Below are 27,045 nucleotides of genomic sequence, written 5' to 3' on the forward strand. Positions count from 1 at the left end.
CGATCTTCTTCCGAAGCCTGGAACTTCTTAGGAGTTGAGGGGGGCTGGCTTGAACTCAGGGTCAAGCTGAGATGACCAAGACCCAAAGGTCTTGGCCATTGTCCAAAGGACAAGGCAGTGCCCTGGTACGAACCTTGATTACTACGGTACCTGGTAAATCTCTGAAAGAGAAAGGCAGAACCAAGTAAAGGTTCGTTCCTGAGGGTTGAGCCAACTCAGGGCTTATGAAACCGGAGATCCGAATTGGGACAAAGTCCTTCTTCTTAGCACCAGAATTACCCAAAGAACTGCACTCGGCAAGACCCTCTGAGGCAAGAATTCGTACTCTGTCGAGGCAGGGAAGATGCTTGGTGTCTCAACCTGAATGAGCTCCTTGTCCAAAGAAAAGAATTCATCTGGTCGAGAATGCTCTTGGAAGCAAGGACAGCAGCGGTCACTGATGCTCTTGGCCCCTCAGGAAATGCAAGGGTTGCGAGTGATGAAGATGATTCATTAGGGGAACCACGGTCCTGTCCCAGGGATCCTCGCGCTGACGAATCGGCACGAAGTTCTCCGAAAAACAAGGGCGATTGCAACTTGAAGAGGAAGACCCTCGCTGCTTCCGAAGCGTGAAACTTCTATACCTCTCTTCTTGGAGGGAGACCTTGACAGATCCCAAGATACCCTCCTCGGCTACCTGGTTGTACTACGAGACAACTGGGCGACCGACACCCAAAGCATGCCAGGCAGCTGAGCTCTGTAGACAAATTCGTTGGAGCTCTCTCTGTCCGTCTCGCGCCTCTCGTTACAACCAAGAGGAAAAGAAAACAGGTGAAGAGAAAGAGTACCCCTACCTGTCCTGCCAGTAAGACCAGCAGGAAAGGCGGACCGTGAGCGATAATCAACCGAAGGAAATTACTGCCACACGGAAGAAGAAAAGCGATTGTGCTGTGGCAAAGCACTTTCCTGGGAAGAGCAGAAAGTTCACTCGAACAGAGCCGAGACCCCGATTTGGAAAAATCCGAGTGGGGCCGAGCTGAGCTGATCATGCAAACGCAATTCAGCTGGGTGGTATGCAGTGGACTGGGAGGCAGGTGGGGTGAGCTGAGCCGAGCAAAGCCAGTCTTGCAAGCATGACCAGGAGCTGGGCGGGGCGAGCAAGCCAAGCGAGCCAGTCTTGCAAGCGTGACCAGGGGCCGAGCAGAGCCTATCGCGTGAACATGATCGGAACTGGACAGGGCGGAACTCGTCTGTCGTGAACTATTGCTAGTTTCCTGAACTCTAAACTCCTTCGAGGCCGAGATCCCTCGAGAAGAAGGTTCAAAGGGGAATTCTGCGTCTGCTATCCTGCATGCTCAAACACTAAGGTTCAAGACACAAGGATGAAGCTCAGCCAAGCAACCGAAGCAGCTGGCGGGCAGTATTGAGACACCTGGCGTCTCGGCACTGAGACACCTGGTGTCTTGACATCCAGACACCTAGGCTTCTCGGCACCCAGACACCTGGGTGTCTCGGCACTTTCTCTCATCCAGTCTCTCGTCAGGAGAGTGCTCGTGATTCACAGAATATGAGCGACCCATAAGACTCCCAAAAATCAGGAGCAGCTGCTTTCGGTTTCCTAAGAAATCGAAAAGAGCCAGGCACAGAACCAGTCTTAGATGCAGACATCTACGATTGGCAACGAGGGTAAGGCCTCTTGAGGCCGCACTTTTGCAGCCCTTGAATCAGTTTCCTAACCCAAAGGTCTGGAAGAGCCAACGAGAGACCAACTGCCTCCTTGGAAGGAGGAGGCAGTCCCTAGACGTCCATGGGCATCAAGGGGAAAGAAGCAGCCTTCCTCTCCTTTGGCCGACGGAGGTCTGTCCAGTACCCAGGACCCCCTTGGACCTCAGGAGAGGAAGGGAGGAGGCAGCAGAAGACGAAACTGAAGATAAGTTGAGGAAGACGACGGCTACTTCCTTCACCTTCACTCCAACATCTTCTACAGGGTGGTGGACACAAAACATCGTAACATCCAGGGCAGCTAGGCAGGAACACAATGGAAGAGGCCCAGGAAACGACCACAAGGAGAAGCAGCAGGTAAGATCAGGGCTGATGATGCAGGAGCTACAGAAGCGGTTCAGAAGGCAGGAGCTACAGTAATGGCCAGGAACGTCACATGAAAGTCAACAACAGCGACAGGAACGATCAGGACGGCTGAGGCAGGAGACCAGGAAGAGCCATCCAGAGACTGTCGTCAAGTTAACAGTCATACTACTGTAAATGGATTTTGAGATATAGAAAGTCCCCAAGTTATTCATAATATTGGGGTTCTTTTCAATGTTAAAGGAAATACATTCATGTGGATCTACTTCCAATGGGTATTACTCCGCTGATAGTGATACATAACCTCAGAAATACATAACCCGTACGTAAAGACCAAAGGTTTGTATTCGTGTACAAACACAGATGACATGATTTTATGATCTGACAATTTGAACAGATCAAACCTCATAATGTAGGTAGGGTTAACAATCGGGGCTTGGGCACATGCACGGCAGAATTTTCACTTTCTACTCGATATTTAATTGGAGAAATAAAAAAATTAAACCTTTAAGAAAACCTTTCAAAAGATTGAAGCTTCATTAACAAAATGAGCTATAAAAACTGCCATACGAACTCAAAATGATATTTTCATAATAAAATAAATTTTTGAACATACTTACCTGGTAGTTATATATATGGCTTAAGTCCCAGACGTCACGGCAGAATTTCAAAAAAGCAGCAATGCCGATCGATGATCAGGTGAACCACCTGAGAGCCCTCTACCCAGGTACCTGGAACCATTCCAACTATTCCTCAGATCTTCCATGCCCCTAGTCTCCAGAGGAGGAGGGTTGGGAATTTAATTTATATAAATACCAAGTATGTTCAAAAATTTATTTTATTATGAAAATATCATTTTTAAACATCTGACTTTCCTCAGTTATATAGCTGGCTGATTGACACCTTTGGTGGAGGGTCAGCGACACCAACATCGGAGAATTTGCTTAAGGGTTATTAAAGGACAACTTAAGGTCCTTACCTGGATTAAGGAAGCTGACTTCAATGAACCCCCTCATTATGTCTGCTTTCACCAAGAGGTCCAGCGATCCACCCAGGGGCTGAAGACCCTAGGAGCTGCCAACACAGGTGTACCAACCTCTATGTGACAGACAACCTATAATACCCTTTGGCGGGCGCCACCAAGGAACAAAATGACCACCTGACTAAAATCAACGATTGTGGAAGACAGCCCAATCTTCACAAACAACCATAAAATTTCAACCATTCCAAGGCAAGAAAAGCTGGTATTGTTTTATGGGATTGCAGGGGTAGTCCCTTCTCCCACTACTGAGTTAGCTGCTATAAATGGTCCCAGCGAAGCAGTCACCATAAAGCGCCTGTATTTGCTTCAAGTAGTGTGAGGCAAACACTGACTTGCTTCTCCAGAAGGTAGAGTCCATGATACTGTTGTAGGACCTATTCTGTCTAAAGGCACAGAGGTTGCAACTGCCCTGACCTCATGGGTTTTAACCTTTAGAAGCTTGAGGTCCGCCTCACTACATTCTGAATGAGCTTCCCTTATCAACTGTCTTATGAAAAAGGATAACGATTTTTTGACATTGGCAGAGAGGGCTTCTGAACTGAACACCAAAGCGCCTCTGACTTCCGAAATCTTTTCGTCCTTTGCAGGTAAGATCTCAGAGCTTTTACCGGACACAGGACTCTCTCTAACTCCTCACCATGAAGAATATCTGCCAGATTTTGTAATCTAAGAACCCTTGGGCCAGGGTTGTGAAGGATGTTCATTCTTAGCTAAAAACCCAAGTTGTAGAGAGCAGATAGCTTTGCCATTCCTAAATTCAACAGTTTTATTGAAGGCATGTACTTCACTGACTCTTTTCGCTGTTGCTAAACTAACCAAAAACAGAGTCTTCATGGTGAGATCTTTAAACGAAATCTCTTGCAAAGGTTCGAACCTATCAGACATGAGAAACTTTAGAACCACGAAAGGTTCCATGCTGGTGAGTTCTGCCTTTTCTCCTTAGTGGTCTCGAATGATCTAAGATGATCTTGGAGATCTTTATTGGCAGACAAATCCAAGTTCCTGTGTCTGAAGACAGCTGCCAACATGCTCCTGTATCCCTTAACTACGAGGCTGAAAAGTTACGTTCTCCTCTTAAGATAAAGAAGAAAATCTGCTAATCTGGGTCACAGAGGTACTGGAAGAGGAAACGGAGTTGTCCTTACACCATCCTCTAAAATATCCCACTTGGATTGGTACACCTTGATGGTAGATGACCTCCTTGCTCTTTATGACGCTCTAGTTGCCTCCTCTGAAGGAAAAACCTCTAGCTCTTGTGAGTTTTTCGATAGTCTGAAGGCAGTTAGCTGAAGACCTCGGAGGTTTTGGTGATACCTTTCCAAGTGGGGTTGTTTGAGTAGATCTGGTCTTAGAGGTAGACTTCACTGGTGTGTCCACCATCCATTCCCGTAGCACTCTCTGTGAACCATTCCCTTGTCGGCCAAAAAAGGGACCACTAGAGTCATCCTGGTGCTCTCATGGGACACGAACTTCTGAATAACTTTGTTTATAATCTTGAAGGGGAAAAGCGTAAGAATCAGACTGGACCAATCCAAGAGGAACGATCTATGCACTGCCCTCAGGATCTGGTACAGAAGAACAGCACGTCTCCATCCTTTTAGATTTTTGTGCTGTGGCGAAGAGGTCTATGCATGGACGCCCCAAACCGCACAAATCTTTGCAGACGTCTTGATGAAGAGTCCATTCTGTTGCCAGGACTTGATCTTTCCTGCTCAGACTGTCTGCTCTCACATTCCTTTCCCCTTGAATGAATCGTGTCAATAAAGTCACATTCTTCTCTTTTTCGCCCAGAGAAGGATTTACCCGCCTCGCATAAACACACCTGGAGTGGGTAAGTTCCCTTGTTGAAGGCCAACGCCGTCGCGTTGTCGGAGTTGACCTGCAACGACTTTGTCCTGAACTGAGTGCTCAAACTCTTTGAGGGCAAAAAAGATTGCAGTCAGCTCCTTTTGATTTATGTGAGCTTCTCTTGCCCTCTGGTCCAGGATCCTATACTCCATCTTTCCCAGTGTGGAAACGACTGGAGTCCGAAAGTCGGAGAACAACACTAGGTCTGGGTTCCTCTGTTTTAATGAAAGGCCTTCCTGGAGCTTGACTGGAATTCCACCACTGAAGGCATTGTTTCATCGTCTCTGAAATGGGGATACACTCTCCTCTAACCCCTCTTCTCTGTTCCAATACTGATTGAGGTGGAATTGAAGTGGGCGAAGGAGGTTTAGTCTTCCTAAGAAAAACAAACTGCTCTAGCATAAGTGCCCTGGGCACCCTCTAAAAACCTTTGTCCGATTTGGGCAAGGGCAATGGTTTGGGTGGAGGAGAAGCCAGAAAGGCCCCTCCTTCTCCCTGCCTGCTCGAACTCGCAACGGAGTCGAGAGACAGTGCCTTTAGCAACACACACTTGGGAAATAAAACGGAACCAGTCTGGGAGGACGAAGCTCCTGAAAAATCTGAGGAGGGTACCGAGGTGCCCTTCTCAGCAGAAAGAACCAGCAGTCTTTCCCCGAGGAGACTGCGCCCATGCCAGCAGAGCAATTCTTAACCATGAGAACCTCCCTCCCCTTCCTAGCCCAATTGGACTTAGAAGAGGGAGGGGGAGAGGTAGACGAAGACAGGGATGGTTGACGAGCTCGCTTCTTCTTCTTCTTATCAAGCAGAGATAAAACCGCATCCCCCAGTTTACCGAAGACAGACCAGGGTCGACGGAAACTGGGACAGGAACAGCAGCAGGAGCAACTGGCGAGGTGATTCATGCTGAGAGAAAGGCGTCTGTTGTCAGGAACAATAGGCTACCCAGGGAATATCAGGCGGCATCCCCAACAGAAGGGTAACAGTGGAAGCGAGGCTGGAGGCGTGTGAGCGTATACAGGAGGTGCGGAGGAACAGACCGGACCGGCCAGCCGGCACTGAGATGGGGGTAGGAACTGCACCATAACCATGATGAGTTCCCCAAAGTTATCCGCCCTCGGCAGCACAGCAGTAACGGTGGTGGTGGTCAGGAGAGCATCCACGTGTGAGTAGTGGGGAGGGACCATAACCACTCATTCCCATTAGAGCAGAGCTGATATGCTCAGGGAGCGAAGACAAATCAGGGTTGCCAACCATCCTGAGTGACTCCCATGCCCAACTCAAACCCGGCACAGATCCCAAATCTGAGGAAGACAAAGGCGAGCAGGGGCCCTCCCCCAACCCAGGGATCAGGGACTCTGGGTGAGGGGGAGAATTGGATGGAGTGTAAGTCTTTAAGTCTTTAGGGCCAGTTCAAAAATTAAACGAAAGTATTCCCCATATGAAAGGATGGACAGGTTGAGATTTGTGTAGGAACAAATAGGTGTTGAAGGCAATTTTGAATCCAATATGGCACCTTCCCAAATGCTGAGACAAAGTTGACAGGAAATTGACACTTCCTTAAAGAGCCATTTAAGGACAGGTGTACTGACACTAATTGCGTATATATGTAATGTTTATAGATATTACTCAAGATTTTAGTTGTAATCAGCACGATAAAACATTTTTTTGCCCATACTAGTGAAAGTATGAGACATGGAATTCCAATCTGCCATGTGGTTGAGCTGAAATGCATTTTTACCTTTAATCCGTTTTATCCTTACTGACATCACAACTGAAGCTCCACAGTGCTTATTTGATTGTAATTCACTCACAATACCACTTAAAATACCTGAGAACACTTGTTTACAGTACTTTACTACATCAAAGCAGCAAAACTGTGGCGGGAACAATTTTCCAGCCTTACTGTACATCTGGCCCACAAACATCCGAGAGTGGATGACGAATTAGTGAACTGTTTATGATGGAAATGTAGTATTTTGTTGTTAAGACTGTTCATTTATTTAAGTACATATTACTATGTATACTTCTGAGACATGTTATGTGTACATATGAGTGTTACCATTTTGGCAAAAATGCAAGAAAGTCGAGTATGACAATTTATCTGGAACTAGTACGAATGTCAAGATGCCATGACATCAAAATACAGGACTGAAATAAAGGTTTTAAACCCAAAATGATTCCTTAATACAACACCATTATATTTGACAAAACTTATAGTGTATGTGATATATGTATTACACTGTATGTAATATGGATTAATAAATTTCTTAAAAACAGGAAAAGGAAAAAATAGCTACATAGTTTGAATGTTCACAACTAAAAGCGTTGAAAATTTGAAAAGGAATCTGGTTTGCTACAACAACAAATATTTTCAAATGAATTATAATGAACACAAAAATTTACAGTGAACAGTGATTTTTCAGGGGATGTAGACATTTCAGCCCCCACAAATAGCTAAAATCTGTGAATACTTAAAACCCCTCTAAAAACACTTAGAACTGCCCATTTTGATAGTTTAAACAAGAAAACCTCTAAAAATGCTTATACCTGAGTATTTTAATAGTTTTATCAGAAAAAGTGCATTTATTCGTGAAAATTAAAGAAAAAGGGATTTTGACAGAGGAAAATCTATTTCTGAGAAGGTCCCGTGTCACCCGGTGAAATTCCATTACAGCACGAATTTCTAGGTATAACAATGCTAGATATACCAGAGAAAAAGAGCTTTCAGGAAAGCTGGGGTTACTACCCCCAGTCGATCGTCTTTTTGAAGGCGTCGGTATAATGAAGGGGTGAGTGAATTACCACTACCACGGAAACCTACTCGAAAGATCTCCTTATCAAAACCCCGGAACAGAGCGGTGAGCCGTTACAGCCCCACACTCAAACACCCCGCCAGGACGGCGACACCAGCGCCACCTACCTCATTCCATGCTAGCACTAACCCCAGACTTGGCATGTGCAAGAGGAGGGGGAGAGTACTAGGTGATACAGGGAGGGTCACGGGTGACACGGGACCTTCTCAGAAATAGATTTTTCCTCTGTCAAAATCCCTTTTCTGAGTCCAGTCCCGTGTCAGCCGGTGAAAATCGTGATAGAGAATCATGCCAAGGCTGCAACAACCAGGAAAAAGAAATAAAGGGTAATCTGAAGAAAAGGCAAAAAGTTTTACCAAAATAATTTTAATTAAGCAATCTCTTTCCATGTAGCAAGAACTCTAAAAACTAAGTTATATTAAATATAAGGCACATTGAAAAACTTAATACTATGAAACACTTAGGTCTGGTCTGACGGAGAAAAAGCCCCAAAAAACCTTAAAATTACTTAAAGCAAGGTGAAACATGAAATGTGTACAAAATAACTCTAAATATAACCTTAATACTATACACGTAAACTTAGGCTAAACAAGAGACAAGAGACAAAATCAATTAACATTAATATATACAATTATCTGGGGTACATGGAGCCAAATAAAAACTGTCCAGTACCCCACAAAAGAAACAATAATGGCATATCAGATTACGCTTTTTCCATTAACAGGTACAAGAAACAACTATATGAGGAGCCAGGCAGTGAGGTATAATCAACCAGGAGAATAAGCAGAAAAGTAAATGAGGCAGGCGGGCGGGGGAAAGGAAAGGACAAGGATATGATTAATTAAGGTGGGGAGATGACACTTCCCACAGCTATTGTAGAAAATTTCAGGGGCTTGAGCGTTTTTAAATAGTGGCGTTTAAACACTAGAGGTGATTTCCAACCCAGTAAATTTAGATAACTCTGAAAAGTCCATATTATGAAAGTAATTAATGGAAGTAGCAACTGCTCGAATATCATGAACCTTAGGGACTGAGTCTGGGTTGGCCTGTTTAATAAAATATAAAATTTGTTGTCTTATAGCATTTAGTGAAAGAGTACCACCTTTCTCCCTGATAAAAAGAGGACCTGACTTACTCTGTGGAGTTCTTGAAAGGTAAGATTTAAGTGTATAAACTGGACATAAAGACTGGTCTTGAGGAAGGGGCACCACCTTCCAAGGGGACCACCTGTCCTGTGGGTCTTCGTTCTTAGCTAAAAATCTAGGATCAGGGGAAAGGAGGACCTCTCCAGATGGGAGGAAGTTCACATAATTATCACCTCTAGTGAGAGCCGACAGCTCTGAGATTCTAGCACCTGAAGCCAAGCTAATCAAAAATAAGGTCTTCCTTAACAGATCCTGATAAGAGCAATGAAAGTTATCCAGCTCTGATGCTAACTTAAGGACGTCATTGAGAAACCACGTAACCGACTGTGGGCGTGATACTGGTCTCAGACGAGCGCATGCTCTGGGGATAGATGAAAAGTAAGGAATCTGTAAGGTCGATTTTAAAGCCGTAAAGAAATACTTTCTTTAATGCTGACTTGATTGTGGTAATAGTGGCCGGAGCAGGCCTTTCTCAAACAATGATCTAAAGAAGGAAACTCCTAAATTAGCTGTCATGATTTTGGCTTCAGATGCTTTTAGAAAGGAGGCTAATTTTTTGACTGCTGAGTCATACTGTCTAATAGTAGAATCTCTTTTATCTGATTCTAAAAACAGAGTGTTGACAGGGTCAATGTTTGCTCCTTTTTGAGCTGCGAACTTTACAAAGTCCATAAAACTAGGGCATTCTGAATTCTTGAGGAAGCTGACACAGTCTTGGTTTGTACTGTCTGAGTCAGAATGGGCTTGGGGATCCGAAGACTCCGTAGTCCCAGTTCCTGAAGAAGAGGGAACCAATTGCTCTTCGGCCAATAGGGAGCTACTAGGGCTAATTGACCTTTGAATGTCCTGAGTTTGTGTAAAACTTTCAGCAGCAAAGTTTATTGGGGGGAAAAGATAAATCTTCTCCCAACTGTTCCAATCTACTGTCATTGCGTCTGTGGCGTACGCCTGAGGGTCCAGGTTGGGGGCCACATAACAGGGGAGCTTGAAGTTGCTCTCCGTTGCGAACAGATCCACTTGGAGGCCCGGAACCCGGCAAATCCACTTGAAAGATTCCACGTCCAGAGACCACTCCGTCTCCAACGGAGCATTCCTGGACAGGGAATCCGCCACCACGTTCGGACACCTGCTAGGTGGGTGGCTGACAGGTGCCAGCCGTGCTTGTTCGCCAGGGAGAAGATAGCAACCATTACTTGGTTTACTCGGCCTGATTTGGAGCCGCCCCTGTTGATGCAATGAACTACCACTGCGCTGTCCAATACCAACCTGATATGAATCCGGTTGGGGGCGGATTTTCTTCAGAGTTAGAAAGACCGCCATAGCTTCCAGGGTGTTTATATGGAACTGCTGAAACATTGTGGACCACGTTCCTTGTACTTTTTGTTTTGGAGAATATCCCCAGCCGCTTAAAGGAAGCGTCTGTGTGAACTACTAGTGCCGGAGGGGAAATTGAAGGGGAACTGTTTTGGACAAGCCTTTGACTGAGGCCCAGGCCGCAACCTTGTCTTTAAGATTTGAGGGATAGAGGAGACCTTGTCTCTGAGCTTGACATTGGCTCGACTCCGCCACACTCTGTTTATGTCTTTTAATTTCGCTTTTAACAGCAGGTTTGTCACTGAGGCAAACTGAAGAGAGCCAAGGACCCTTTCTTGGGACCGGCGGGATGCTGATGGATTTTTGAGAAATCTCCTGGTGAGAGATGCTATCTCTTTCCTCTTGGGAGGCGGAAGGGACAGCGTGTGAGATGACAGATCCCACTGAGACCCAAGCCACTGAAACCGGGAACTCCGGAGTCAGGCGGACTTTTCTCTGTTCAGTTGGAAACCCAGCGACTCCAGGAAACTGATGACTATGGACGTGGCTTTTTGACACTCCGGAACTGTTGGTGCCCAAATTATCCAGTCGTCCAAATATGCTGCTAGGGATATCCCTTGAGACCGGAGTTGCTGTACTACCGTGTCCGCCAGCTTTGTGAATATCCTGGGCGCAATGTTCAGACCGAAGGGCATGACCCTGAAGGAGTAGGCCTGATTCCCGAGTCTGAAACCGAGGAACTGAGAGAAGTTCGCGCAACTGGGACGTGATAATAAGCGTCTGAAAGATCGATAGAGGTGGTGACGGCTCCACGCGGAAGTAGAGTCCGGACCTGAGCTACCGTAAGCATGCGAAATTTGTCGCATTTTATGTAGAGATTTAGACGCGACAGATCCAGGATCACTCTTTGTTGATCGGAGTCTTTTTGGGAACAGTGAATAACCTGCCTTGAAACTTTAGGTGCCTTACTTTCTTTATTGCTCGTTTGTTGAGCAATTCTGTCACATAATCCTTTAGGATTGATGTGGGTGGCTGGTAAAACCTGGTTAGAGGAGGAGGGTTTTTGATCCAGCTCCATCCTAGGCCTTTGGACACAATGCTGTGTGCCCAAGGGCTGAAGGTCCATTGGTCCCTGAACCAAAACAGGCGACCGCCTACCTGTGTTCTCTCAGTGGGAGGGGGCGGGTTTATTCCCCTACCACGTCCAGGTCTTCCCTTGGGGTGGTATTGGGTTTTCCTCTATGAGGGGGTTTGCCTCTTCCTCCCTTGCAACCCTATTAAGGCCGTGAAAATAACCACGGCCTTCATATGTGGGGTTATATGCCGGTGAGGCCACATATGAGGGTGCAGCTGGTTGACCAGCACATACTGTTGGGGGGTGGGCCTTAGAAGTGGAAGGCTGTGCCACTGCCGAGACCGGGACGGCTTGGACCATCGCCTGGTGGTGAGTCCTCTTATGCCTCCTGAAACGCTTTACCTCCTCTCGATTGGGGGCCGGCCGATTCTGGGGTCTTACGCTTATAAGCTGAAATACCCCAGCGAGAACGAAGACTTTGATTGGCCCGTGTAGCCTCAGCCATAACACTTGTGACCTCCTCTTCAGGGAAGAGGTTAGGTCCCCAGATCGAGCTTTTCACGAGCTTGTTAGGCTCGTGGCGGATAGTTGCATCGGCAAAGATGAACTTCCTACATTCCAGTCTGGCCAAAATAAACTCAGATAAGTCAGACTGGAAAGCCTGCCAGCAAGGACTTAGCCAAGACCTGAAAGAAGGGCCGTCCAGCAGGAGACGGCAGTAGCTTCAGTGAGGCAGGCCGGAGTTCAAGGACCGGGCTAACTTAACCCGAGCATCAAACTCCGCTTTCAAAAAGAGTTTCCGCAGCTTGGGAGCTGCTCGCTAAAGATGCGTGGAGGCGCAGAGAGGGTCCAGCTTCCCGACCGTGAAAGTGGACGGGCGTCTGTCCAGAACTCATTACTTCCTGGGAATACCAGGGAAGTAGGGTCTGTCTCCCTCAGCTGAGGAACCGGATTACCCTCAAAGCACGCTCGGGCCGTAGCCAGAGCACTTTGTCCAAGCAAGGAGTGGGAAGGTTGTCTCCCAGGGTGAACATGGTGAAGTTCCCTTGAAAGGAGTCAATTTTGTGTTATCTGCCTGCCACTCCGTCAGAGTGCGCAGGAGAGCCGACTGAGCTTGGTCCTAGGGATGATGACAGTCTCCCTAGGAACCTTGTCTGACCGAATCCAGGCTTCCTCCGTGAGCCTCAAAGCCTGGATAAGGGGGCAGAGATCGGGGAAGAACTCCAGTTCCTCCAACCAATCTCGTGCCAAGACCATCAAGAGTTAGCTTGCCATCATGTTGGATGGCCCGGAGAGCGAACCGCCAAGGGTTACCGACATCAAACGGCGGAGGTCCGCAGTGTCGGGGATAACATACTGTGGTTCGGCTGGGGGTGGATGAGCCAAACCCGCCAGTATATTATCATGACTGGCAAGCTTCTCTGAGATTTTGCAAATCTCGAGTCCAGGTCCTCCGTGAAACTGCTTATACAGTTTGGTTGGCAAAGGCCTCTGCATCAAAAGCAGGTTGGGGAGAGGGCTGGTTTTGCAGCCCTCTTACTCGCGCCTTTGCTGGAGGAACCAGACTTGCTCCCGGAGGCTACAGGTCCTGAGACCTTAGCCTCGACGAGGGGAAGGGCAGTGCCTTCTTGGAAGACGAGGACTTATAGCCCTTCGCCTTCCATGAAGTCTTCAACTTCAACTTGGGGATAGCAGATGGAGCTCTATCACCCAAGGAGGAAGACTTCACAAAACCTGAAAATGAAGAGACAGATGAAGCAGGGGAGTCAAATAATGGGGAGAGAGCCACACAAAACAATCCAAGATTCACCTAGAAAATGGAATGACCTGGTCCTGGTGTCAAAGGGCTGGGTTCCTGGTCGGGTGTTTGGTGTGGGGGCTGTCCCAGTCGCAGCTCTGTTCCGGGATTTTGATAAGGAGCGATCTTTGAGGAGGTTTCCGTGGTGGTAGTGGTAATTCGGACCCTCTTATAATAGGACGCTTCCAAGTTCTTCTGGAACTGGGGTAGTAACCCCAGCTTTCCTGAAAGCTCTTTTTTCTCTGGTATATCTAGCAAGGTTATACCTAGAAATTCGTGCTGTAATGGAACCCAGCTGACAAAGGACTGGACTCAGAAATACAGTAATTAGTGAATATTTCTCAGTGAAAAATAACGTGAATGGCCGAATTTTCCGTGAATAATGGGTAGATATGTTCCAGAGAGAAACCTACGAATGCGTGAGTCCGTGAATCATGAGAACACGAATACGGGGTGTTTACTGTACTCAGTTTATGATCTTATTCTGGTGTTTAGCTACCTAGTTATTTAAATGTTATCTAGCGCTCTGGTGTCCCGAAAATTCGATAGAGTTCCCCGTCCAAGCCCCAAAACACGCCAGCGTTTATCACTGATGTCAAGGAAACAGTGTCAGCATCTATGGGTAAAAATATTTTGCAGATTTAAGAAAAGAAATGGGCAGTTTGTTTACACAAGTGACTCGGCAAATATCGAGATGGTGTCACTTGTCCACTTTTAAAGAGTTTTAAGTAAAAGTTTCAAGAGCGTCATGGCCAGTAAGTTAGCACAGCACATGCCTAAATCTTATCGAACCTCTGTTTAATTGGAAATATGCCATTATTCCGTAATTTAGGAGAAAACGGTTACTTTGACAGAAACATAGAGGTCTCGGCGTGTTGTGTAGAGGGGGCCACAAGTCTCACTGATGCTGGTGGGGATGTTCGGATGCATTTTCTGGAAGTGTCCAAACAGTGGACGAATGTCGCAGTGTCTCACGCTCCGAGCGTTTACCCTAGCATCAGATGTTAGGTACATTCCTAGGCTAGGCTACCTTGGCCCAGTAACTTAGCCTAGACTATCAGAGTTGCCTCAGTGCCCTACCCGAGACCACAAACCTATTTTCAATGTTCATATCACTGTATGCTATTAAGAGTGACTTGTGGTATTTGCTCGGAACCATTCTAGGTAATATTGATCGGCGGCAATCCTGTCGCCAACCTGACCAGACGCCCTAAGTGTGTAGGCCTAGTATCTGCTGTCATGCTCAAGAGCAGGAGAATGACACAAGGCAGCATCAGCCTTCAACTGAGTTGGAAACTTCTACCTAGCCTAGTTCTACAGCATTCTTTCATTTCAGACTTGTGCATTGCACTCCATTCACATTTCCCTCCTCCTACAGAAACTTGTTTGGGTAGTTTGCCTATCCAAGGGATCCCCTGTAGCTCATTAACAATGACTCCAAATGAAAAATTGCATACAAAAAAATTGTTCAGCGGGCCCGATTCTACCCTAAAAGTAACTTACTTGACCAGTTTGCTTGATTTTCCCGAACGACAATTTTTTTCAGCAGAGCATAATTTTTTCTAAGTACCAAGTTGACGTGAACGGTGTCACGGAGCACTGCTCTCCTGTAGTTCTTCAGATGGCCAAAGTGCGGTGCTCCTCTCAACCCGTAGTTCCTAAGGCTGCCGGCGCACGGCGCCCCGGCCTGACCGCGGGAAATCTAATTCCGTCCAATCATATCCCAGGCTGACCTAGGTCATGCCCTATGGCTTATGGATTAAATACTTTGAACCAATGATAATGCGTTCTATCGACATGATTCATAGGCCTTGACCAACACCAGAGCCACGCTTTCTTTCTTTCTCGAACCGCTGCGATGGAAAGTCACGATTTTATTTTGTTTCCAGAAGCGATACCTAGAAGGTGTTCCGTGTCCATTTCGGGCCTTTTTGGATTTAGTTAAGCGCGTCTATCCACTCAAGAGCCGCCCGACATTCCCTATCTCTGATTTACTTTCCCAACCATCTACAATAAGACCCAGACTGAGCAATTCCCACTCACCTGAGGCAGCCAGCAGTTGCAAAAGCCAAGGACAGTAGGACCTGATGGAGCCGACACTGTTATCTATGGGTGAACCCACGTGGTCGGACAGCAGCGACTTTGAATAAGGAAAAAGCATTTACCTGCCTTTTACATTTGTTTTGCTGCTAGGTTAGGTAGAGTTTTGGAACTGACCCTAGTGTCAGCTGTTTTTGTAACCCCAAACTACAGTGAATACAGATAACAAAAAAGCATATGTAAAACTAAGAATCATTAAAAATGCGGAAAAGCGCCATCTTCAAGAATAACATAATATCTGAGACCAGATGTTAAAAAAATCACCATTGTTTTTTGTAACCTTTGGCTACAGTGAATACAGATATTACCGCTTGCCAGAGTATACGTGCCTGCCAAGAATCATTAAAAATGTGGATAAAGGCGCTAAAGTTGGAGTGCCGTTCCGCCACCCGATCTGAGACCACTCCATGTTAAAATAATCACAGTTACAAAAACGCCCGTTCTAATGTACTGTAGGTAGGGAGGTAGGGAATGCAATCTAAACAGAAGGTTTCTTATGTAGGCTACAGGTAGTCTAGGCTAGCGTTTTCCATCTGCCCTGATGTAGGTAGTGTCAGCCTCACACATGCAGTGTAGCGGGTCAGCCTCATGTACAGTCACTCAAAAATGCTTTGCAACATGTTCCAGAAGTTTTCGTTCAACTAACAGTAATTTGTTCTTTTGATATTTACAAGGAAATGTAATTTTCTTATTCGATTTTGGTTGTTAATCATAGGTTAACAATATAAAAAAAAGAATGGTGAGTGAAAAATTCATATACGAAATGAAAATGACACAAACATTTTGAAAATTTTCACTTCAGATGATTGGGCAAAGAGTCAAAGAAGAAACTATATTTCGAATCCAGATAAAAGCTTATTGACTAATAAAATAATATTGAATAACCATCAGTGAAATTATATATTTATGAAAAGAAAGAATTTAACCATTATCATTGTGAAAAAAATAAAGAAAAATCTCATAACGTTGTATGTTATCGTGTGACTCCACATTCGGGCAGGAAAAGTTTAAACTGTCTCATCACTAAGCTGGACCACAATCATTAGCTTGCATAAGACTAATGTTTCTAGATTGAGATATCTAGCATTGCTTAGCGTAAATAAAACAACCATGTATAGATGGGATACAACAGCAGAGAGAACTCAGAAACATAACAATTTTTGAAAGTAAATTGTATTTTCCTAACTATACAAACCCGAGGTCCTTTACATTAGGAGATACTTTCAGGCGTAGGCTGGAAAACGGCCGTTGAACTTCAACAAGGTGGTTAGGCAGTTACTGTCCGGGAGGCTGGAGCACCGCCTGCCCGGATGTAAACATTCAATTTGCCTTTCGGCCCATGTACAGATTGAGGGGTGGCATGAGGTGGGCATAATTGTAAAGGACCTCGGGTTTGTATAGTTAGGAAAATACAATTTACTTTCAAAAATTGTTATTTGTTCCGACACAATATACAAACCCTCGGTCCTTTACATTAGGAGACTCACTGATTGGAGGAGGAATCTGAAAAAGTCTCTCTGAACTGACTGGAGTTCACCACCTTGTCTTCCCTTCCTGGTCGTGAGAGCGAGGAAGGGAAAAATCACCTCTGACAAAAGATCGGGTTGTTAGAAACGCAAGATCTATGTCAGACTTCTGGGACCCTTTGCATGAAAGAGGGAAACGTCAGTTCATGCAAAGTAGGCTAGGAAGAATTGACGTCGGATGACAATAAGGCAAATACAAGCATTGGGTTTGTCTCAAAGTCATTTACTCTTTCCTCCCCTTGCAAGAGAAAGGAGTGGGGGTTGCTTCTATAACCTGAAAGGGAATAGAACGGAAGCTCACGTTATGTGCTTACCTGCCTCGATCGCCGGTCCAGCTTGTAACGGCACGTCCGCTCCCTGCCCGTGGGAAGAGAGCTTAGGATGGGGAGAAGGAAAAGAGGCCAGTCACTCAACAAACATCTCCCAATCCTTACCGTACAACATAGGCGAGATGCAACCTGTCCCGTTAGGGGAGCTGGATAAGCTACACAACTTGTTGAGCAGCCACCACAGGACCCAAGGAAAAAGTGTCCAAGGACTTGTGTGCAACATCCCGGAGGTAGAAGGAAGTGAAGGTAGTCTGTCGGGACCACACACCTGCCTTCAGTACCTGTGGTACCGACATATTCTTCGGAATGCGAGGGCGGACCAATGCTGCGGACCTCGTGAGCTCTCGGATGAAAGCGCACCGGTGTCGTCTTCTCCTGCAGCAGAGTACGCTCTCCTTATTGTCTCACGAAGCCAAAAAGAGATGGTGTTCTTGGACACTTCTTTCTTGGTCGAGCCGGGTGCTACGAAGAGTCGTCGACACTCAGGCCGGAGGTGCGAGTCTTCTTCAGATAGCGCCACAGCACCCTAACAGGACACAGTAGCATCTCGTCTGGATCATTATCTACAAAGTCCTCTAGGGGGGGATCGTGAAGGACTCGAACCATGCGTCAGGGACCGAAGGATTCTGAGTCTTTGCTCACGAAATCCGGGATGAAAGCGTAACTGATCCCCATCCCCTTGAGTGTTTTACATCAAAGGAAAGTCCATGAAGTTCGCCAACTCTCTTCGCCGACGCCAGGGCAAGCAAGAAAACGGTCTTGAGGGTCAGATCCCTGTCTGACGACTCTCTTAAAGGCTTGTAAGGTGCGAGTCAGGCTCCTTAGAACGAGAGTCACATCCCACGCAGGGGGCCTGAGATCCCTGGGTGGGCAAGACCGTTCAAGCTTCTCATGAGTAGAGAAATCTCGAAAGAGGAAGAGATGTCTACTCCTTTCAGCCGCAAGACTAGGCCGAGTGCGGCGCGGTAGCCTTTACTGCTGAAATGGAGAGAAGCTTCTCTCGAAAGAAGGAAGACGAGGAAGTCCGCGACCTGCTGAACAGTAGCTCTGACCGGAGAGATACCCCTTCGACGACACCAACCACAGAAGACGGACCACTTTCCCTGGTATACTGCTGCGGAGGATCTTCTGAGGTATCCTGCCATCTCTGTTGCTGCGCGGCGTGAAAAGCCTCTCGTTCGCAAGAGATGGTGGATAACCTCCAGCCGTGAAGACACAGGGAATGCACTGCCAGGTGGAACCGCTGTGCGTGAGGTTGACGCAGAAGGTTGGGCCAGGGGAAATCTCTCGGTGCCTCGGAGAGGAGAGCTAGCAGGTCCGGGTACCAATTGGCCTGTGGCCATTTGGGTGCCACCAGAGTCATTCTGAGATTCGGGGTGATCATGTTCGGCTGATCACCCAGCGAATCAGACAGAATGGAGGAAAGGCGTGCGTGTCGAGGTTGTCCCACGGGTGTTGGAATGCGTCCTCCGCAGCGGCCCATGGGTCGGCACGACCGAACAGAAGACCTGAAGTTTTCTGTTGTGCCGGGTGGCGAACAGATCTATAACTGGGCGCCCCCACAGGTCGAACAGCCTTTCCGCTACTTCCTGATGGAGGACCATTCGGTCCCTACCACCTGGCTCTGGCGGCTGAGCTTGTCCGCCACTACATTCCTCTTGCCTGGAATGTATCTGGCTGACAGCTCTACCGAGTGAGCTACTGCCCACTCGTGCACCTGCATTGCCAACTGATGAAGCTGATGGGACACCAGTCCCCCCTGCTTGTTGACATATGCCACTACCGTGGTATTGTCGCTCATCAATACCACGGAGTGTCCCATCACTCGATCCTGGAACTCCTGGAGAACCAGGAAGGCCGCCTTGAGCTCCAGAATATTGATGTGAAGGTGCTTGTCGTCTCGGTGCCACACTCCCGAAGTCAGCAACTCCTCCAGGTGTGCGCCCCATCCCTCGGTCGATGCGTCCGAGAACAGAAGCATGTCCGGAGGGGGAGTATGCAGGGATACTCCTATTAAGAGGTTCCTGTCGTCCAACCACCAGTGGAGGTCCTTTCTCACTTCCTCGGAAAGAGGAATGAGGAAGGACTGGGGGTCTCAGGACTGGGACCAGAGTTCCTTTAGTCTCCACTGGAGAGACCGCAAGTGAAGAAGCCCGTGAGGAACTAGCTTTTCTAATGACGAAAGGTGACCGATGACGACTTGCCATTGCCGAGCTTGTTGCTCCTGTCGAGACAGGAACAACTGTGCTGCCTCCTTGAACTTGCTGATACGAGAGTCCGAGGGAAAGACTTTTGCTGCCACCGTGTCTATCAGCATGCCCAGGTATTTCGTCCTCTGCTTGGGGTGAGATCTGACTTCTCCAGATTTACCACGATCCCTAGATCTCGGCAAAACTCGAGGAGGCGATCCCTGTCCTGTAGCAACTGCGGCGAGAGCTCGCCAGGACTAGCCAGTCGTTGAGATACCTCCAGAAGGCGTATCCGTGCGAGTGGGCCCAAGCTGACACGAGAGAGAACACTCTCGTGAACACCTGGGGAGCGGTCGAGAGCCCAGAAACAAAGTGCCCTGAATTGGAAGACCGACTCCCGAGGACGAAGCGGAGGTACTTGCTGCGAGGGCGGATGGATGGGTATTTGAAAACACGCATCCTTCAAGTCCACCGTAAGCATGAAGTCGTTCTCCTGATGGAGGCCAGCACCGATCGTGCTGTTTCCATCGTGAACCGAAGTCTGGCGAAGGAAAGCGGTTCAAAGGAGAGAGGTCTATGACTGGTCTCCATCCCGTGATGCCTTCTCTACGAGAAAGATCCGGCTGTAAAAGCCTGGAGACTGGTCCGACACGACTTCTACAGCATTCTTGCTCAGCATGGCTTGCACTTCTTGCTGTAGTGCGATGTCCTTCAACGAACCTGAAAGATAAGTTTGGAGATGGACCGGGTGTAGGTGAGGGAGGCCGAGACTCGAAGGGTAGGAGATATCCTCCCGAAGGACATCCACTATCCAGGTCTCGGCTCCGTGTCGCTGCCACGTTGCCCAATGGCTCAACAGGCAACCCCCCACCTTTGGCAGCTTCTGGGGGGGAACGCCGCCCCTAGCGTTTCCCCTTCTTCTTCTTACCCTTGTCCCCTCTACCGGATTGGAAAGGGGGCTGAAAAGGACGGGAGTAACCCCCCCTTTTCGAGGAAGAAGGCTGGGTGTTTCCTCGGGACCCCTTCGAAGACTGGGACTTCTTAGGGGCCGAGGAAGGGCCAGCCTGGCTCAAGACCTGGCTGCAGTGGAACGAGAAGACCCGGAGGTCTTAACCACTGCCTGGTGGACAAGCCGGTCGTTCTCATCGGCACGGCGTTTGTCTCACCGCGGCATCCACCAACTCTCTAGGGAAGAGAGAGGAGGAACCCAGCAACGGTCCATTCAGAGCGATTGCCGACTGGGACCTACAGACTTGGCAAAGCGAGAGAGAACAGCGTCTCTTCGCTTTAACACCAAGTTTGCCCACAGGTTTGCAGTCTGGTGGGCAAGGTAGGAAATAGCCCTACCTCCAGACTGGCACAGTCTCCCAAAAGCAGAGTCCTCCCAGGTACGATAGCGCCTGAGGAAGCGGCTACCTTCGATACTGTGAAGGACCACAGATCGAGCCAGGAGACTGCCTGAAAGGCCGCCATGGCGGTGGCTTCCAGGGTTGCAGCTTCTTGCTGGGAGAGAGAAACATTCTCTGCCGACAATTGCTGCAGCGAAAGACCCGGATCCAGACGAGTCAGGTCGGGTCAACCTGTTTAGTCAGCAACGCTCCTTCTATTGGAGAGTAAAAACGCTTCTGACGAGGTAGAGGGGAGGAAGAAGCTTCTCCGGCGGCTCGATCGAAGGGAACTGTCTTGCCCAGACACAAGACCGTTCACCTGATTGAGTACCCCTCGGCAAGCGTGGACAACGGCAGCCCCACCGAAGCCTTGGGTTCCTTCTTGGACCCCAGAAGGATTCGAGGCGCGAAGGACAATCCACAGACGAAGCCGTGGTCCCTTCCCGAGGTCATTGTGCCGACGAATCAGCGGGATAACCTCCCGAAAAAGTCCTCTGTATTTCGGGGTGTCCGCATCCTGGGGCAGAGGACCTTCAAGTCCTTCCAGGGTGCGGTCCTCCCGAACTACTCTCCCCGCAGGAGGGAGAACCTCGGCAGACCCTGAGGATCTTCCTGAACTACACGGGCATAGGACCTGGTCGAGCCAAGGACCGAGCCAGGAACATACCCCCATGCAGTTGAACTCTGAGGAGAACACTCCCCAGAGTTCCTCCTCTCCGACTCGCCCCTTGGAGGAGACCGAAGGAGCGGAGGGGACAGGGGAGGAAGATCGGCGCTCCCACTGCCCTTACTGGAAGAACCAGTAGAGGCAGCAGGCCGAGGGCGGTCACCAACCAGCGGTGATGACGGGCCCTCAGGTCGAGGAGAACGTTCATCCCAGGTGAAACAGTCTCCCGAGGAGAGTGGAGCGGCTCGCGAGTCGAGCCGCGCATTCGCCTCCCCTGAGCCAGTCTGGCCGCGTGGCGTGGCCTGGGACTGGGAGGAGTCGAACGCGCGGCTGGCTGGGAAGAGCTTGCGCTGTCCTCTGGAAGACGCGCCCCAGACTTCTTCGAGGCGAAGCCTCTCGGAAGACTGAGCAGGGGACTTCTTCCCTGTTTCTCCATGCGTTCGGCCCCTCGGGCTGAAGCATTATCCCGGGAACCTGACCTGGCACTGGATGGAGTGCCAGCAGGAAGAGAAGGGGCACCTGCATACCCCTGGCTCTTTTTCTCGTCCACGCCCTGGTCTGTACGGCAAGAAGTGTCCACCGTAACAGACTGGGGTATCCTGGTCTCCTTGGAGACCCAGGTACTGAGCAACTCGCGAACGAGAGTCGGACAGCGGTCTCGCTGGCCTTAGAAGCAGGAGGTTTCTTTAGGCGCAGCGGGGAGAGTGCCGACCTTGGTCTGCACACCCTTGGCTCCCGCTGCCCCTGGCCCGGAGGCGGAACAGCGGTTCCCTGATCCGAAGATCGGGAAGAACCAAAGAGAGAACCCACTGCCTTCTGTGTGGAAGGAGACAGACCCTTAGAAATCTCAGTAGCGAGGTTTCTTAGGGGAGAGACAGACTTCTTCTTCTTGACGCGAAGCCTTGGAAGAGGAAGAGGAAGAAGCAGCAGACGGCGGCGGCGATGAAGACGAAGATGAAGACGGCACGACACCTTCCTAGACCTCTTCTTCTTCTTCTTCTTCACCATCTGCTTCAGGAAAGCAGTCAGATCACCAATCCAGGAAAGCGAAGACGCGGACTCAGGAACAGCAGGAACAGGAACAGCGGGAGGGGGCCACAACAGCAGAAGGTGCAACCCGGGCAGAGACGGCGGAGCTCGGACCAGCAATTGCCTGGGCAGCGAAGCCAGCGTGTCGGCCAGGAACCAAAGTGGGCGGGGCCAGGGATGCAGGCGCCGCCCCTCCCGCGTGCAGATCAGGTGCGGGCCGCGCCAAGGTCGCTGGAAGGGAACTGAGGCAGACGAAGGGCCGGGCTGGAGAGACAGGCGAGGAACCGTATCCAAGGCCAGGCCATGTTCAGCAACGGGGCAGCAACAGTCACATATGGGTATGATGGCGTCACCATGTAGGAGGGGCCAGTCGCGAGAATGGTGCCAGAAAGCCAGGTGGCAGGGGAACAGCGTGCTGGCCCGCGGATGATGCCGATACCTGGGTGTCCAGATGCGAAGCAACTGAAATCGGCATCTGGACAAACCGCGAGAAGGTGACAGTCGTGGTAGTGGCTGTTGCTGCCGTGTGGGTCGTGACTGGAGGGGGCCATGGGAGCCAAACCTTCCAGAGCCGAGCCAGGTAGGCCCGGTGCAGCCAGGGTGAAGCTTGGTATCATCGTCTGGCTATCGAGCCCGGTACCTGAAGCAAAAAGTCGGGTTAATAGAAGAAGCCTCCACCCGCTCCGAAAGGGAAAACTCCCCTCCGAACGGGAAGAGACTTCGAGATGAAGCCGCTGGTCCAACTCTCCCCGTGCCCTTCCACAAATGAAGAAACGTAAGAGGAAGGGGAGGGGGAATCTCACCCGAGGAGAGGGAGCAAGAAGAGGAAGTTCGCTGGGAGGTAAACAAAAACCCGAAACATCGGCCACCAACGGGCGATTTCCCTCGGACGACTCCTTGGTAGGCTTACGACGGTAAGATCTCCTCCTTGAACTTGCCCCATTGCTCGGAGGACCACAAACAACACTCATTACAAGTAGAGTCGCGTGAACACACCGCCCCTGCAAGATGTGCAGAGAGCGTGTGGGTCCACATCGACTCTAGATCTAAAAATTACACTTTTTTCCTCCCACCCCGGGACACACGCTGGGGATGGGAGGATTTAGATGATTTATCCATAATACAAAAAAGAAAAGGAAAATTCCCACCAAGAATGATGAAGTAAGAAAAGATGCAGTCAGGCAGAGAGCGAAGAACAACGTCCGTGCGCTACGACGGCCAAAAGCAATTGGAATGTTTACATCCGGGCAGGCGGTGCTCCGCCCCCGGACAGTAACTGCCCTAACCACCTAACTGAAGTTCAACGGCCGTTTTCCAGCCTACGCCTGAAAGTATCTCCTAATGTAAAGGACCAGAGGGTTTGTATATTGTGTCGTAACAAATGATAAATTCATTGTAAAATCTGGAGGACAACCTCATTGTTGCACTACCGTTAAGTATCATCATCGGATGATCAATGAAGGAGCTCCGCCTAACTCCCTCCTGACTACCGATGTTGCTATAAAGAGAGAACATTACGCTCTCCCTTCAAGTTGCTGCTCAAACCATCCGTAACAGGCTACATGAGACCAAGATATTATTTCATCATACTCCTGCCAAGAAACACTTCATATCAGCGAAACACAAAGAATAGAGGCTAGGGTTTGCGTTATAATATAATCCAGTGGCGATGATTTCTGTACGAGTCATCTTTTGCGATGAGGAGGAGACATTCTCCACTGATGAGCATGGTAGTCTCCTTCACTGCTGGCATTTAGCATTAGCTAAATTAATGTTGAACTTCTAGCTAATTTTAATTCTTTAGAAACTTAGATAATAAGAAATACAAAAATAGGCGTTATATATTCAGTTAACTTCATAAGAGGCATCAAAATGATAGGCCTAAGTAGCAATGAAAGAAATGAGAAATTACACATGATAATGGCATTATGTATATATATATATGTATATAAAAAAAAAAAAATATATATATATATATATATATATATATATATATATATATATATATATATATATATATATATATATATATATATATATATATATATATATATATATATATATATATATACTGTGTGTGTGTGTGTGTGTGTGTGTGTGTGTGTGTGTGTGTGTGTGTGTATGTGCAATTATATTCTATGTATTACAATAATAGACGTGAAATCTGTTAGTCTAGTTCAGTATATTTCATATTAAGTTTCACTAGTTCACAATAGGTATAGGATTAGTCATTCAAAAATTTAATTAATAATAATGTGAAGCAAATCTTTACAAAAGTCGTATTTGTTGATGTTAATAAGACTAACAGTTCAACTTGTAACAGTCGTAGGCCTATGTCTATAAGGTTCACACATATGAAGGAGATAAAACAACGATAGTGATGGCAGTTGGAGATGAAAATATTAAAACATAAGAACAGCAATGACCTCTGAAGTATTATAGTAACATCCTTTAATTAGGTAAAATATGACAACAGTAAGCAGTATCAGAAAAAGCCCTGCTTAAGGGAAACTGCAGGTAATTTCTCGGACCCACCACTAGTGTTCGGTTCAGTTGTTTCACACGCTTACAACTGAGTTGCCAAATAGCTCCAGATGTCGCTATTATAAGCTGTTGTCCGAAAAGTTTTGAAGTATGTTGCAAAACTTTTTTGAGTGATTGTACGTAGATTAGCGGGTCAGCATCACGTATGTACTTTGGTGGGTCAGCCTTACGGTAGTAGCCTAGTGGGACAACCTTTTGTATGCAGACTAGCGGGTCAACCTTATGTTTCTTGCATAGCGGGACAAACGTTTGTATGCAGACTAGCGGGTCAGAAACTAGCGAATTTTTTACGTTACGGCCGCCACAAATCCCAGCTTTTCCTTCTCCCCACCCTAAACCCTGGTTCCCAACACGGTCCCCCTTATGATTTTATTAACTTTTCTGTTGCTTTCCCTTTGGGAAACACCACCAAAAACACACTTTTCATTACCGCCATGAAGCAAAACGGGAGCTATTTGAAAAGGGCATGTTTTCTATAGCGATTTTTTGGCGCCAAAAGTAAGGTCCCACGGACTTTCAGCGGCTCCACTTGTTTCCTAAGCTGGTGGGGTCCCCCACAATTGTTGGACATGGGGGAACAATGTTGAGGTAGGCCTACTACCAATGTAGATGGAAGGGTCTCGACTTACTTGGGGGGAGGTCCTGGAATGCTAAAGGCATGACGTCCTGGGTAAGGTTAAGTAGGTAGCCTAAAGGCAGACATGGTTAGGTCGTGTTCCTTTTGAAATGCCTACTACAGTTAGCCTAGGTTAGACCATGTGACCCTTCTGTCCATTTTGACTCCCACTGTTGCTTGGCTTTTACGGGTCTCCTTATCTTTAAGCACATAACTATACAAAACAATGCTCTGCCTATTTCATTTAAACTCAGGCTAATACACAAAACATCTAGGACGGCCTACAATTCTCAAGCTACTGTTTGAGTCAACCAGTTTTAGCATGGTGATTCTCTAATTCCCTACACCTAGGTCAATATTTACCTGGTCATCTTCCACTTTGCACCACATTTTAAACTTGATGGACCTGACAACTTCCTTTAAGATCTTCACATGAAGCCAAAACACAGTAGACTGTAAATTTGTGAATTTCACGTGTACACAAGCGATCGTAGTAGTATTAATAATAGTAGCGTCACTTTGAAACGGCTCCCCATATGCTTTGGATATTTACTTTCTTAACATCACGTATACACACTATTCTGAAAAGCACGATATTAACTATTATTTTATCTTTATTTTCTTGATATGGCTGCTAATCGAAGCTAAATATTTTCATAATAAAATTATTGTATGTGTGACACTCAAATAAAACTTGCTACAAAATGTTATTTACATCTTCATAATGCAAACTCATAAGTTCTCCCTTTAATCGCTTCCACTTATTTAGCTGTAGCATGTTCATTCGAGTTCTAATAATCAGCATTGTCTTTTGACATTATCATTCACTCTCTTCTCTCAAGCTTTCCATAAATTTCCTATACATAGTAAGAGATTACTTCTCATTAGTTTCTATTTCCTAAGGTCCTGCAATTTTTAGTTCACTTTTAATGGCCTTGGAATGAATTTCCCAAGCACTAGGTTTTTTAGCTTTAAAATAAATAACATAAAGACTTTAATACACAAGCATATTCTATTTGCAGCTCCTGGCAGTCATTTGGCTCTGAAATAAAATAGAAATATTTAAAAAATAACGCTTATCCTAATAACATAATATATAAAGAATAAAGAAGTTCCTAAATAAATATCTCAGTATAAATAGCGAAATAGATATACCACCCATGTTCTAAATACGTTATAAGGGCACTAAAAAACATGCTCAAGTATAGCTTTCCCCACATTAACCTCAAGTTCAGTTTACCGACAACCTTACTATTCAAGCGTTGTTAAACCATAAGGATGAACTACCTTCAGATCTTTTGTCTGGCATCACATATATTTACAAGTGTGACGCCTTTATCGCCCCCCACACTGGCCAGTCAAAGAGGTCTGTCCGGACAGGATCTTCTGAACATTATGGCATTTCTCCTCGTACTGGTTGCTTGCCGGCCAAGCCAACCAGATCGCCAATTTTACAGCATAAGCAGGACTGACAGAGGTAGAAGACTAGAAAACTTTAGTGTTCTTGGTACTTTTAATGAAGAATCATTATTAAGAATCTCCGAGTCAATTGAAATAT

The 27,045-nt window shown here is 47.3% G+C and overlaps 1 protein-coding gene across 1 annotated transcript in view; it reads right to left on the minus strand.

Moving 5' to 3' along the window:
* Mat89Ba (nucleolar protein 6 Mat89Ba) overlaps positions 1 to 26,213 on the minus strand; it is a 449,315-nt gene extending 423,102 nt beyond the window's left edge. Inside the window, exon 1 of the mRNA XM_067121881.1 lies at positions 25,851 to 26,213. The gene's annotated coding sequence lies outside the window, so the exon portion shown is untranslated. The remainder of the gene's footprint in view (positions 1 to 25,850) is intronic.
* Positions 26,214 to 27,045: the final 832 nt, after the last annotated feature.

This window comes from Macrobrachium rosenbergii, chromosome 2, assembly GCF_040412425.1.
Source record: "Macrobrachium rosenbergii isolate ZJJX-2024 chromosome 2, ASM4041242v1, whole genome shotgun sequence".
Lineage (NCBI taxonomy): Eukaryota > Metazoa > Arthropoda > Malacostraca > Decapoda > Palaemonidae > Macrobrachium > Macrobrachium rosenbergii.